The sequence below is a fragment of the Pseudophryne corroboree genome, chromosome 2 (genome assembly GCF_028390025.1).
Source record: "Pseudophryne corroboree isolate aPseCor3 chromosome 2, aPseCor3.hap2, whole genome shotgun sequence".
Classification (NCBI taxonomy): domain Eukaryota; kingdom Metazoa; phylum Chordata; class Amphibia; order Anura; family Myobatrachidae; genus Pseudophryne; species Pseudophryne corroboree.
Window position 1 is genome coordinate 666082531 of NC_086445.1, and position 13914 is coordinate 666096444.

A 13914-nucleotide genomic window follows, 5' to 3' on the forward strand; every position below is an offset into this window, starting at 1 on the left:
CTGAGTCACTGTGTGCTGTGTATCGCTTTTTTCAGGCAGAGAACGGATTATAAATAAAACTGGTGGTCACTATCAGCAAAACTCTGCACTGTACTGAGTACTCCTAATGCTCCCCAAAATTAGTAAATCAAGTGTCTCTCTAATCTATTCTAAACGGAGAGGACGCCAGCCACGTCCTCTCCCTATCAATCTCAATGCACGTGTGAAAATGGCGGCGACGCGCGGCTCCTTATATAGAATCCGAGTCTCGCGATAGAATCCGAGCCTCGCGAGAATCCGACAGCGTCATGATGACGTTCGGGCGCGCTCGGGTTAACCGAGCAAGGCGGGAAGATCCGAGTCGCTCGGACCCGTGAAAAAAAACATGAAGTTCTGGCGGGTTCGGATTCAGAGAAACCGAACCCGCTCATCTCTAGTAAAAATGCATTAATAATGTGCAACATATGTGTAAGGGGCACTGTGTGTCATTACGTGTATAAGGGCATTAATAATGTGCAGCATATGTGTAACAGGGTACTACTGTATGTGTGTCATTATGTGTATAGGGGCACTAATAATGTGCAGCAAATGTGTAGGGGGCACTATACATGTCATTACGTGTATAAGGGCATTAATAATGTGCGGCATATGTGTAACAGGGTACTACTGTATGTGTGTCATTATGTGTATAGGGGCACTAATAATGTGCAGCAAATGTGTAGGGGGCACTATACATGTCATTATGTGTATAAGGGCATTAATAATGTGCGGCATATGTGTAAGGGACATTATGTGTAAAAGGGCATTAATAAAGGTTGTCATAATGTTTAAGGCAAATTATGTTTATAAGGACATTAATAATGTGTCTCATATGTGTAAGGGGCATTACTGTGTGGAATTATGTGTTTAAATGCATTACTAATGTGTGTCATTATGTGTATAAGGGCATTAATAATGTGCGCCATATGTGTAAGGGACATTATGTGTAAAAGGGCATTAATAAAGGTTGTCATAATGTGTAAGGCGCATTATGTTTATAAGGACATTAATAATGTGTGTCATATGTGTAAGGGGCATTACTGTGTGGAATTATGTGTATAAATGCATTACTAATGTGTGGCATTATGTGTATAAGTTGCTCTACTATGTGGCGTTGCGTATATAGAAAGGACACTACTGTTTAATCTAATGTGAATAAAGAGCAATAGGGTGTGGTGTAATGTGAATAAGGAGCAATTCAGTGTGATGTAATGTGAATAAGGGGCTCTACTGTGAGGAGTAATGTTTATAAGGTAAAGTGATACTACTGTGGGATGTAATATGAATTATGGACGCTATTGCATGATAAAATGTGAATAAAGTTGCAGTATTATGTGGCGTAATTGGAATTGGGGTTACTATTGTGTGGCCATGCCCCTTGCCATCAAAATCACACCCCTTTTTGGGCTGTGCGCCAAATGTGCGAACTGTTCCTATTTAAAATATAGGGGGTATAAACCCCAAAATAAGGACTGCTATGGGTGAGGGGTGATAGTGCTGGGAAAGAAGTGCAAGGTCAGAGGCGGAACCAGCGGTGGTGCTAGGGGGGCACCAGCCAAAATCTTGCCTAGGGCATCATATTGGTTAGGGCCGGCTCTGTAGGTATTCTTCAGGTGGGAAACAGGAAAACTGCCTAATTGGAATTGTAATAAACCTACTTTAAGGGATGAAAAGGGGGTTGACATAATGATGTCATTATCGATGCGTGGCTTGCGTTGCGTGAACGATAATGCCCAAATAGACAATCGGAACAAAATTTGGATTGCAACTCCAGTGTGTAGAATTTAATAAACTACAAAAATGGTCCTGTCACTTTTTACTGTATTTCTCACTGACTGACTGATCACTAATTCTCTTACTTCCCGATATGTTCGGAAGCTGAAATTCAACATAGGTATTCTTCAGGTGGGAAATAGGAAAACTATGCAATTAGACTTTTTAATAAACATACCCCAATGGGGTGAAAAGGGGGTTGACATAATGACGTCATTACCGATGCGTGGTTTGCGTTGCGTGAACGAGAACGCCTAAATGGACAATTGGATCAAAATGTGAATTGCACCTGGTCCGTATCTCACTGAGAGGCTGATGTATTAACCTGGAGAAGGCATAAGGAAGTGATAAACCAGTGATATGTGCAAGGTGATAAAGGCACCAGCCAATTAGCTCCAATATGTAAATTAACAGTTAGGATCTGATTGGCTGGTGCCTTTATCACCTTGCAAATATCACTGGTTTATCACTTCCTTATGCCTTCTCCAGGTTAATACATCTGCCCCTCACTCACTCATCACTAATTCTCTTACTTTCCAATATGTTACACCTCCAGTGTGTAAAATATAATAAACTACAAAAATTATCCTGCCACTTTTTACCCTATCTGCTATAGGTGCTCCTCGGGTAACGCCAAAAACCATGGATTAATATTTACTTACATTAAGACGTCTTAAATTTCCATCTCTATAGATTTACCAAATTTTTCACACTAATTTATGTTTACAACCGCAAAAATCAGAAACTCCCGTGCGAAGAATGGGTAGAACAGCTAGGATAGATAGATAGATAGATAGATAGATAGATAGATAATATAGATATCCGTGAAAAGTGGCCACCCAAACTGGTCACTTTTTGCTCACCAGCATGGGCGCTGCAAGTCGAAATGTCTCTCTCTGCGGCTCAGCGCATCCGAAAGGAGCAACAATTGAATTGCTCCATTGTGCACAATCTAGTGGAAGTAACGGGAAGAAACAATTGAATTCCCTATTTGAATACTTAGTCATGCCAATCAGCTTTGCAAATTTCCCAACCACTATACATCATTCTGTATATTATGTTTTTGAAACATTATTAATCAATACAAGTCTGCCTGATTAAGTCTAGTTGAAATGGTTTAAGGGATGATATGTGTTTAAAGTACTTTGGTGACACAGATTTTCTCTCTGTCCTGATAAATTCAAAGTGACTTTTGGGACATCAGATAAGCTTTAAATTTTTTACTATTTGTACGGATATTATTATTTTTTATGTGTTGTGTGATTAAAATTTGATAAAAGTGTTAGAATATGCAAGCACTTTTTTTTTTGTTTCCACATGGAAAATATATTTTAATGGATGTCTTCATAACTTTAATGGCAACAGATGAGCTATTTCACCAAGTTTGAATCTGGTACACTTATGCTTAAGAAAGATTTGTGTACCCTGTCGAAGTCGAAAATATTAGACCCACACACACCGCGTGCAAACACCACACAGAGAGGCCTCCGTGCGTGTGCTTGTTCTGCCGTGCGTGCGCATACTCGCACGTTACGTATATTGGCTCACGAAGCCCTGCGTATTAGCGCGTGGAATGAGTAAATACGGTTGCATACGCATTCGCATGGAAAAGCCATAAAGACATATCTGATATTTAATTCACATAGTGCATAATTTACACATAGCCTACACGCACCACACCAGCAAGTTACATTTACTTCAGAGGTATAACAACAGAGGGATTCAACTTTACAGGATATGAAGGGACAGAATTAGGTTAGGAGGTGGTGTTTGGTATCCAGCTGTACAGTATTTCAAGGGCAATATTCTGATTGCAGTTTGCAGAAAGTAGCATGCTCCTGCGCATAGATATGGACAGGAGTACAATATTAATATTACACTGTATTTACTGTACTCTTGATATTCGGCGGGAACCCAGTGGAGAACATCTGCAAGTGCGCCTGGACCAGGTATCGCCCACCTATTCAAACCGACCTATGACCCCTCCTGTACTGTAAATGACCAGCCCTTTGACTTATGGGTGAAGAGATTACAGTTTCCTTTGTTTCATGCTTTGGACTATTGTATAAAAGCCAAGCCACCTGGCCGGTCACACACATTCTCTGAAGGTTATCTTTCCAGATTGACTGAGGACCAGGACCAGGTGGCGCAGGCGAACAAACGTATGTATCCATTGGTTGTAGCTTCTTCTCTTGTGTTATTGTATTTCTGTTGTACCCCCTTTTAAGTAAACATTTGTTGTTGCGTTGGACCACAGCATTACATAACAACTGGTGTTGCATTCCTTTCCTGTTAGGGGTTATAAAGTGTATTCCGTCGCACGTGTAGCTACTTTGTGCTTACAGCGTGACGACGTGCTTACGCAATGTGTACGCATTCCATAGGGGTTTTCACACACACGCTTAGCGGTCGCAGTAGCCTGAACATTTCTGTATTTAAGGTATTGCTTTTTCTTCCTGTAAGTTAAACGAACTTAACAATTGAGGGCTCTGTCCGGTTCATCACAGACTTGCAGGCCATAACAGACTTTGGTCTACCAACAAAGAGTGGAGACGCATTTTAAGTAAACTTGCATTGTGTTTGAAACCATTTTGTGTTGTTAGGCCACGTCTGTTCTGTATAGTCTTAGAGGTGCTGGTGTAACCCGAGGGACAAACAGGAAAAAAAGCCATTTATTATTTGTGTGTATATGTGGCGCGAAAGCGTACACAAAGCGTGCCGATACTTTGCATACATTCTCACATATTGTTGCCATAGGTTATAACAGTCATTATAGATCTGTGTGAAATCGGATACATTTATCTGCTATATATATATATATATATATATATTTGAAATAGTGTGTTAAGGGAGTTATTGTAAAACACAAAATGCAGTTCCGGCCTAAACGTTTAGGTATACACTCAAAAGAGGATTGCCCGTGTGGGTGACTTCCGGCGAGAGAACGGAACAATGTGTTGTGTTAGTGAGCAATAGTAGTTTTATTGCTCACATTTATCGAGATAGTGTGGTTTATTGAGTTGCGAACGCACGTTGTACACGTGGTACGGTACAAGAGGAAAAGTGTACAGGAGCGTGCACGGAGCACAGGGATGCGCACGGTCGCATGTTTACGCAAGGTTGCGTGAAGTTGCGAGCGCAAGTTATAACCGCACAATAGCAGTTCAATCTAAGGTGGGATAGAAGACATTTATACAATAGCACATAACTATCCGATTTTAAAAGCAGATTATTATAATACTTTGTGTAAACTGTACTACCTCTGGGATAGGCTACCAATCAAAGGGAGTGATATTTTTCTGTAGAGAAAAACATTGTGTATTTGTGTGAGCTGAAAGTAGGAGTGGACGTACTGAACCTCGTAAAACCGGATCCCGTGGACAGAACGTCTGAGCTAGAAGGGGCTCAGCGGCAAAAAAGGGTTGCAACCTTGCGCATTTAATGAAGTTAGGCACGTACTAAAAACGTGTTGTAGGAGCGTAACCAATTGTGATTTGTGAAGTATTGAAGTTTAAGGTTTTTGTGTTACGCTCCGGCTGAGGAGCGCGGCTTAAAATCGACTCCTAGGGAAACTATTGATTATAGTCTTTCTTAGGAGTGCTGACAAACGCCAACATATGGTTGTCAGCACTCCTAAGAAAGACTATAATCAATAGTTTCCCTAGGCGGCTCTACAAGGAACTCTGTCTAACTAGTTTTAAGGTATGTTATTTCTCAGGATCAATTAATAGAATTTAATAGGTGGTAAACCATTTAAAAATTGGTCCACGTTTCTTTCTTCTTCCCTTTAGGTAGTTTACACAAAACGCCATTTTTTAAACAGATTATACATCGAAGAAGGAACATCATTCAAGCTCCAGTCAGGAGCCCTGATATAAGAGCTCCATCTACTAAATCCCGATATAGGAGATTTTGATTAATTTTATATTTGAGGTATGTCCAGCTACCATCTGTAACAATAATGATAATAATAATGTTTTAGTAGTCCCACCAAATAAACACATCTAAGAATGTGTTATTTATATTCATATTCTAGGTCATGATCTTATACATAAATTAATCGAGAGCAAATTAGCCCTTTTTTCTATATTCGGTAAGTATTTTTTACATACCACATATATATATAATATCCCTATTTGACAATAGCAGTTTTTCTGAAATAGAACAATATTTTTATTTCCCCCCAAACAAGTTACCCCTGATGAAGTCGATAAGACGAAACGCGTTGGGTTTGTCAGTCAGAAAATCGCACCCTAGTTTGTGAAGATACTCCCTTTCGAGCTCGCACCTTGTAAAAGGTGAGGGAGTATCTAGAATCCATCTTACAAACGTGTTGATTGTGTATTTTTTTGGTTGTATTTTATTTACACAATTTTATACTTTGAACTGTGTATAAAAATTCATATGTTCAATTATACGTTATTAAAATAACTTTTTACTAATTGGCCTGTTGGCCTCTTGTTTGGGTGACTATTTGGTGAGGGGTGTCTGTTACAGGTCCACAGATTCAAACATCCTCCAGTCTACATTTCGACGAAATTAACGCTGGAAGAATTGTGTAATTACATTCCACTTTTAGCGCACTTGGGAATTTGTGTTTTTCTTGTATGTTTTTGAGGTCTCCCAACAAAGATCTCTCCCGTTGTGTTGCTCCTAAATTGGCGCAAGATAAAGATACTACTGTGTTTCTCTACAACCAATGGTACATCGACAAATGATAGGAACATTCATGTAAATTGTATAACCCTAACCCATGCATATTGTACCCTGTCTTAAGTTCTCTCCAAGGTCATAGGTCGGAAGAAGATGATGGATCCAGCCTAATCTCAGCCCTCATCCAGGCAGTCACCTTGCAGGAAACTCAAGTGGGACCGGCCCAACCAGTAAGAACAGTTACGGTGTCTCCCACTGAAGGGACGGGTGAGATCACAGCCACCGGTAAGTGTGAGACTGTTCATTACACAGAGACAGTAACACCTCACAGTGAGCCGGTTAGGAATGGAAAGGTTGGGTTGCATCCTGTCTTGGTAATAGCAACTCCCAATGGGAGAACCAATAGCCAGGGAGTAACCCTCGCCAGGAATAATGCAATGTATTGCCCGTGGACCAGATCAGAACTGCGGTCAATCATTTCAGAATTCCCCGATCCCCGGAGACATTTAGCCAGATGTCAGAAGTATATTAAGGATCTGGGTAATGCCCATGAACCTACAAACAAAGATTGGTGGAGACTTTTGAAAGCATGCTTACCCCCTAATATTGACACCCAAAAATGTATCACGGATTGTAAGATAGAGTCAGACGATCCTCTGACTGATGAATACAATCAGGAGAAAGTGGAATGAATTAACATACAACTAGGATTGTACTTCCCCATTGTTGTCCAGTGGAATAAAATTTTCTCCATAAAACAGAGAGAAAATGAACTGACATCCGAATATTTCCATAGGACCTTACAAATAATGGCTAGATACACTGGGGTATCGGATATAAGGAACGATGCGAATTACAGGGAGGTGGCCGTCTTTGTGCTAATGGACGGGCTCAATAAGGCATTGAGGGTCAGGGTGCAGACTTCTTTGCCTAATTGGAGAGGGGTCACAGTAGATACTCTCAGAGAGTGCGCTATTGAGCATCACAAGAGTATCTCCAAACGTAAAGAACAGCAAGTGGAGAGGTTGAGGACGGTAAGTTACAGGCGCTGAAAGGAATGTCCAATCAACCAAGATCCGAGGCCCCTAAAGACTGGAGACGAGCAAGAGTATGTTATATTTGTAGAAAGGAGGGACATGTTGCCATGGATTGTAGGAGTAATGGGACACATAGTAAATATAGCCCCCCTAGACAAAGAACACGAGCCACGTTATTAAACACATAGACGGGACCAAGGGACATATAGTAAGAAATTAAAGCCATATAGAAAACACTAATTCGGCAAATGGGAAGAACGAGATAAGTGCAACATTACCCTTTGACAAAACCTGCTGAAGTTAAGATGGGGCCTCTGTGATGCTAAACCTTTTTTTTTTTTCCTAAGTTGCGGTGGCCCCTGACTAACTTAGCAGAAACTTTGTTAAATATGATATACATATAGTGTGCTCCCACAAAGGCTAATGTTACACTCCACCGTTATAGATTCATGTCCATCACAGGTAGAGGAAATTATCTCACAAAATACCAGGTTCCCTATGAACTTAGGATGGACAGGACACTGGATTGATGGCTGGGATAGTCCCAGTAATGATACAACAAACACAATTTTTAAAGGGAGTAGACCAAATAGGGAATCAATTTCCCGTAGTGCCCAATCCAGTTGTCATTTTAATAAAATCCTCTTCACCTCTACAAACTTATCTGTTACCAACCTCTATGTTGTTGGACTTTACAGTTTCCTCTTCATCTCTTACGTTCACCTACAGGAGGGTACAATACATGGACCCAATTACAGTTCATATACCACATGCCTTATCAGTCTTTCAGAGTGCTGCCCGAACCCGGTATATCTCACCAGCACGATGGCACCAGTATTATTGCAGTGTGCTTTGTCATGCACAAAGGGTGGAGAATGGGAATACTGGTAAAGGGAGATTGTGTACGGACACTGATATGCATGATGCTGTGACAGCCTGTTGGTGAACGCAAACCTGACATTTTCTTTTTTTTTATTCTCTCTTCTCTTCTCCCTCCTCTAGAGATGTTTTTACCCCACACAACAAATACACAACAGTAAAATTGAAATGCTAAATTTGTGTTCCCTACAGGAGAGGGCAGTCTGGAAGGTGAAGGGATATGGGGCCTAATTCTGAGTTGATCGCTGCAGCAACTTTGTTAGCAGTTGGGCAAAACCATGGGGGGTAATTCTGAGTTGATCGCTGCAGGATCTTTGTTAGCAGTTGGGCAAAACCATGTGCACTGCAGGGGAGGCAGATATAACATGTGCAGAGAGAGTTAAATTTGGGTGGGTTATTTTCTTTCTATGCAGGGTAAATACTAGCTGCTTTATTTTTACACTGCAATTTAGATTTCAGATTGAACACACCACACCCAAATCTAACTCTCACTGCACATGTTATATCTGCCTCCCCTGCAGTGCACTTGGGGGGTAATTCCAAGTTGATCGCAGCAGGAATTTTTTTTAGCAATTGGGCAAATCCATGTGCACTGCAGGGGAGGCAGATATAACATGTGCAGAGAGAGTTAAATTTGGGTGGGGTGTGTTCAATCTGCAATCTAAGTTGCAGTGAAAAAATAAAGCAGCCAGTATTCACCCTGCACAGAAACAAAATAACCCACTCAAATCTAACTCTATCTGCAAATGTTATATCTGCCCCACCTACAGTGCACATGGTTTTGCCCAACTGCTAAATAAATTCCTGCTGCGATCAACTTGGAATTACCACCTTGGTTTTGCACAACTGCTAACAAAGTTCCTGCTGCGATCAACTCAGAATTACCCCCATGTGCACTGCAGAAGGGGCAGATATAACATGTGCAGAGAGAGTTAGATTTGGGTGGGATGTATTCAAACTGAAATCTAAATTGCAGTATAAAAATAAAGCAGCCAGCATTTACCCTGCACAGGAACAAAATACCCCACCCAAATCTATCTCTCTCTGCACATGTTATATCTGCCCCCCCCCCCCCCCTGCAGTGCACATGGTTTTGCCCAATTGCTAACAAACTTGCTGCTGCAATCAACTCAGAATTACCCCCATGGTCAGGAGTCCTCAGGACTTTGGACAGATGGACACGGTAAGCCAGTGGCCCCCGGGGCATATCTCCCGAGCCTAGCTGAGGCAGCACACGGTCTGACTTATCTGGACAAGGAAGGTATGTGCAAATTGGTAAGAGCCTACTGGAGTGCACCAGGGTTCTCTTCTCATGCAGATAAGAAAGCAATGACATGTCTTACTTGCTTGAGGAAGAATATTGGTAAGACAATACCAACGGAGCCATCCCATATCCCTCCTACAGACGGACCTTTCCAGGTAATACAAATCGACTTCATACAGTTACCACCCTGTAGGAATTTAAAGTATGTGTTAGTATGTACCGATGTCTTTTCAAACTGGGTAGAAGCATTCCCCGCTGACACATATACAGCCGTGTTCACTACAAAGAAAACCGTGCAGGAATTTGTGTGTAGGTATGGTATCCCTAGAATGATTGAAAGGGATAGGGGTACCCATTTTACAGGTGAAGTCTTTCAGGTCATGTGCAAACTAATGGGTATTAATAGTAAGCTGCATACTCCATACCGGCCACAGGCAAGTGCGAAGGTGGAGAGAATGAATAGCACTATTAAGAACAAGCTGAGCAAAGTGATGGCTGAAACTGGACTGTTGTGGCCAGAAGCACTGCCACTAGTGTTGTACAGCATTAGAACCACTCCCAGGTCACCACTTAACTTATCACCCTTCGAAGTTCTTTTTGGATGACAACCCCATGTAATGATAGACCCCAGGATGATTTGAAGTGTAATAATGAAATAACTGTGCAATATTTGGTTAGGATGAGCCAGCAACTGAGAAACCAGCAAAGGAATCTAAAACTGCCGATTCCTGACCTACCAAACAGTAATTGTCATGACATTGAACACCTGGGGATTATGTGATGATTCAAAATTTTCTGCGCTCAGGTTGCCTCATTGACAGGTGGGAAGGACCGTATCAAGTTTTGTTGACCACCACGACAGCACTAAAGGTTGCCGAGAGAGAGACTTGGGTCCACTCGTCCCACTGCAAGAAGGTCGCTGACCCGGAGAAAACTTGTGACAAAGAGAAAGGTGAAGAGAACCTCGCATCACTAGAGAATCTATTCCGGGAAAGCTGAGAGGCAGGACTGTTGGACGGCACCTGAGCATGGAGAGCAGCAAAATCAAGGATGGTTGTTGTAACATTTTTCTTTTTCACCCCCCTAACTGCATTTTTCTTTTTTCTCTTTCTATTTTTGCTCCTTAACTAAATGGATCCACACCAAGAGACTGTGTTCCGGCTTTTTCTTGTGACTCTGTTTTTGATCAGGACAATCTGTTTTTGTGAAGGCCCCCGAGACGTCGAGCAAGGATCTGGAATGGGTTCTGATGAAGAGTACGGATTCGTAGGACCCCAGGATCAGCGCATCACTTTGGTCAAGGCTGGTATCAGTAAGAGATCTGGTAGTCATGGAGCTCGGAGGCAATGTGAAGGGTTATTGTCTGATGAATACTGCATATGTGCGCACTGCGATAATATAGTTGAAGATGGGTGCATTCAGAGATGTCAGTCAAACAGTAATATCAACATGAGCGGACATCCTTTGAGTGATTACGACTCATTAGTGGGTACAGTCTTCAACCAAACAGAACGCTGGGTGTGCTCATAAGTACATCAAGGACAGTAAGTCGGGATTAGTGCCATACCCTTTAACAATAGATGAGGTACTCGAATTATGGGGGGGGGGGGGACCGGTGGACAAGAAATTCAACATATCTAGGCCCCCTAGCTTGAAGCTCCACCAGTACCACGTAGATAGGTCACTGTTGTGCTTTAACATGTCCAATTTCCGGGAACCCGGAAATTGGGAAGTGACATGGAATAACCAGACAATGACCTTTTCACATACAGCTGATAATATACCTATCTACTCCGAACTTGTACGTAAGATAGCCGCAAGTGGGAAGTATTTTCGATATCGGTATACACGTGGGATCAAAACCATGTGGGCTGGAAAAGTTGCAGGGGTATTGTGCCCACATCATCCAGCCCGATACTTGTACTGAGCAAATGATAGAACTGGGGACCGGTTTCTTTATAAGGAAAATATGTTATATGGTTTTGTTGCATTTTGTCCCTTATGTTCTTCCAGATGATGCCTATTTCATATGTGGAAGGAAAGCGTACAAGTGGCTTACTCTGAGCTCTGAAGGGTTGTGTTATATTGGCAGAGTACTACCAGAGTTTATGACCATTGCACATGACAAAATGAAAGACATTCACCGCAACGCTCAGACTCCTTATACTCATACACATTATGAACACATTGTCAAGAGACACCTCATAGATAGGACAGAGCACACAGCCTCTGATTTGATCCATGAATCCACCGGGATTCAAATTCTCGCATTAGATATCACCTGTACTGCCAGAGGAATTATAAATTATAGGTACATCCATGCGCTGGCGAACTTGATAGACAATATCACTGAGATGTATGATGACACCTTCAGGTATACAGGTAGGGAGTTACAGGCCTACAAGATGGAGCTGGTCCAGCACAGGATGGTCTTGAATTACGTCACGGCTGTGACAGGTGGGTACTGTGTTACTCTGGCAACTCAATATGGTGTGAAGTGCTGTACGTATATTACGAACAGCACCGAAGACCCAACGGAGATCATCGATCAAAAGATGGACAAGATCTTGCAGTTGAAGTGGGAGTTCAGATGGAAGCACAACCTTACCTTGACGGCTGTGGGTAATGAATTGACCAGCTGGGCCTCATGGTTGAACCCACTCAAATGGTTCTCTGGGTTAGGAGAGTGGGCGCAAAATGTAATTGCGAGTGTGGGAAAGTTTCTCCTCTGTATCCTAGGTGTCGTCATAATTATTGGTCTGATATTCAGATGTGTTCAAATGTTGACGAGGCGCAAACACAGGACAAATTTGATGAGTCTAAGGAGCGAGGGTGTTGTAACAGCGGCAGATTTGATTTATGACCCATCCGTAGAAACAGAGTTATGATAAGGATTGTAAATGAATTTCATGGCCTGTTTCTTTCACCATTTTTTCTGTGTTCCCCTCTTTCCAGAAACATACAGCCGGAAAAGACTTCAACATACCCAAATTTGTGTAAATGTATCTTTATGTGTCTAACCCTCATCTCTGCAATCTTCAGTTAATGGCACACATAGTCGATAAATGTTATCCACACATAATAGCATACACATACGACTCCCCCACATGTATCAGATAAATGTGCTCCCCATTTGTTGCTATAAGAAGCCGGAAAGGTGAGGGCTAATGACCTTTGCCTAGAAAGAGCTCGGTAGCATTTGTTTGCCCATGTACAGACCCGTAATACGGGATGAGAAGGATTTAATGTATACTTCGCAGTACCTCGAAGCTTAAATAGAACATATACGGCACGATGATACATGCCCCTCAGACATTAATCCATACATACATGCTTTTTCATATCCCACTAGGCTATACATTTCCCACCTACGAATCTCCCCTAGTCACCCGAACTTTGTATATAATGTATATGTAATATTTTCAGTTTTATTAGTTATGTTTGGCAGTTGTTTACTGCCAAAGGGTGGACTGTCGAAGTAGAAAATATTAGACCCACACACACCACGTGCAACCACCACACAGAGAGGCCTCCGTGCGTGTGCCTGTTCTGCTGTGCGTGCGCATACTCGCACGTTACGTATATTGGCTCACGAAGCCCTGCGTATTAGCGCGTGGTATGAGTAAATACGGTAGCATACGCATTCGCATGGAAAAACCATAAAGACATATCTGATATTTAATTCACATAGTGCATAATTTACACATAGCCTACACGCACCACACCAGCAAGTTACATTTGCTTCAGAGGTATAACAACAGAGGGATTCAACTTTACAGGATATGAGGGGACAGAATTAGGTTAGGAGGTGGTGTTTGGTACCCAGCTGTACAGTATTTAAAGGGCAATATTCCGATTGCAGTTTGCAGAAAGTAGCACGCTCATGCGCATAGATATGCGCAGGAGTACAATATTAATATTACACTGTATTTACTGTACTCTTGATATTCGGCGGGAACCCAGTGGAAAACATCTGCAAGTGTACCTGGACCAGGCATCGCCCACCTATTCAAACCGACCTATGACCCCTCCTGTACTGTAAATGACCAGTCCTTTGACCTATGGGTGAAGAGATTACAGTTTCCTTTGTTTCATGCTTTGGACTATTGTATAAAAGCCAAGCCACCTGGCCGGTCACACACATTCTCTGAAGGTCATCTTTCCAGATTGACTGAGGACCAGGACCGGTTGGCGCAGGCGAACAATCGTATGTATCCATTGGTTGTAGCTTCTTCTCTTGTGTTATTGTATCTCTGTTGTACCCCCTTTTAAGTAAACATTTGTTGCTGC

At 42.0% G+C, this 13914-nt stretch overlaps 1 protein-coding gene across 3 annotated transcripts in view; it reads left to right on the plus strand.

The window, feature by feature from the left end:
* The window catches only part of FOXP4 (forkhead box P4), a 306545-nt gene that overhangs the window by 159064 nt on the left and 133567 nt on the right, over positions 1 to 13914 (plus strand). Inside the window, exons 2-3 of one of the 3 annotated variants that reach the window (XM_063955044.1) lie at positions 5583 to 5724; positions 5828 to 5884. The exons of the other annotated variants lie outside the window; for them this stretch is intronic. The gene's annotated coding sequence lies outside the window, so the exon portion shown is untranslated. The remainder of the gene's footprint in view (positions 1 to 5582; positions 5725 to 5827; positions 5885 to 13914) is intronic. 3 annotated transcript variants of the gene reach the window in all.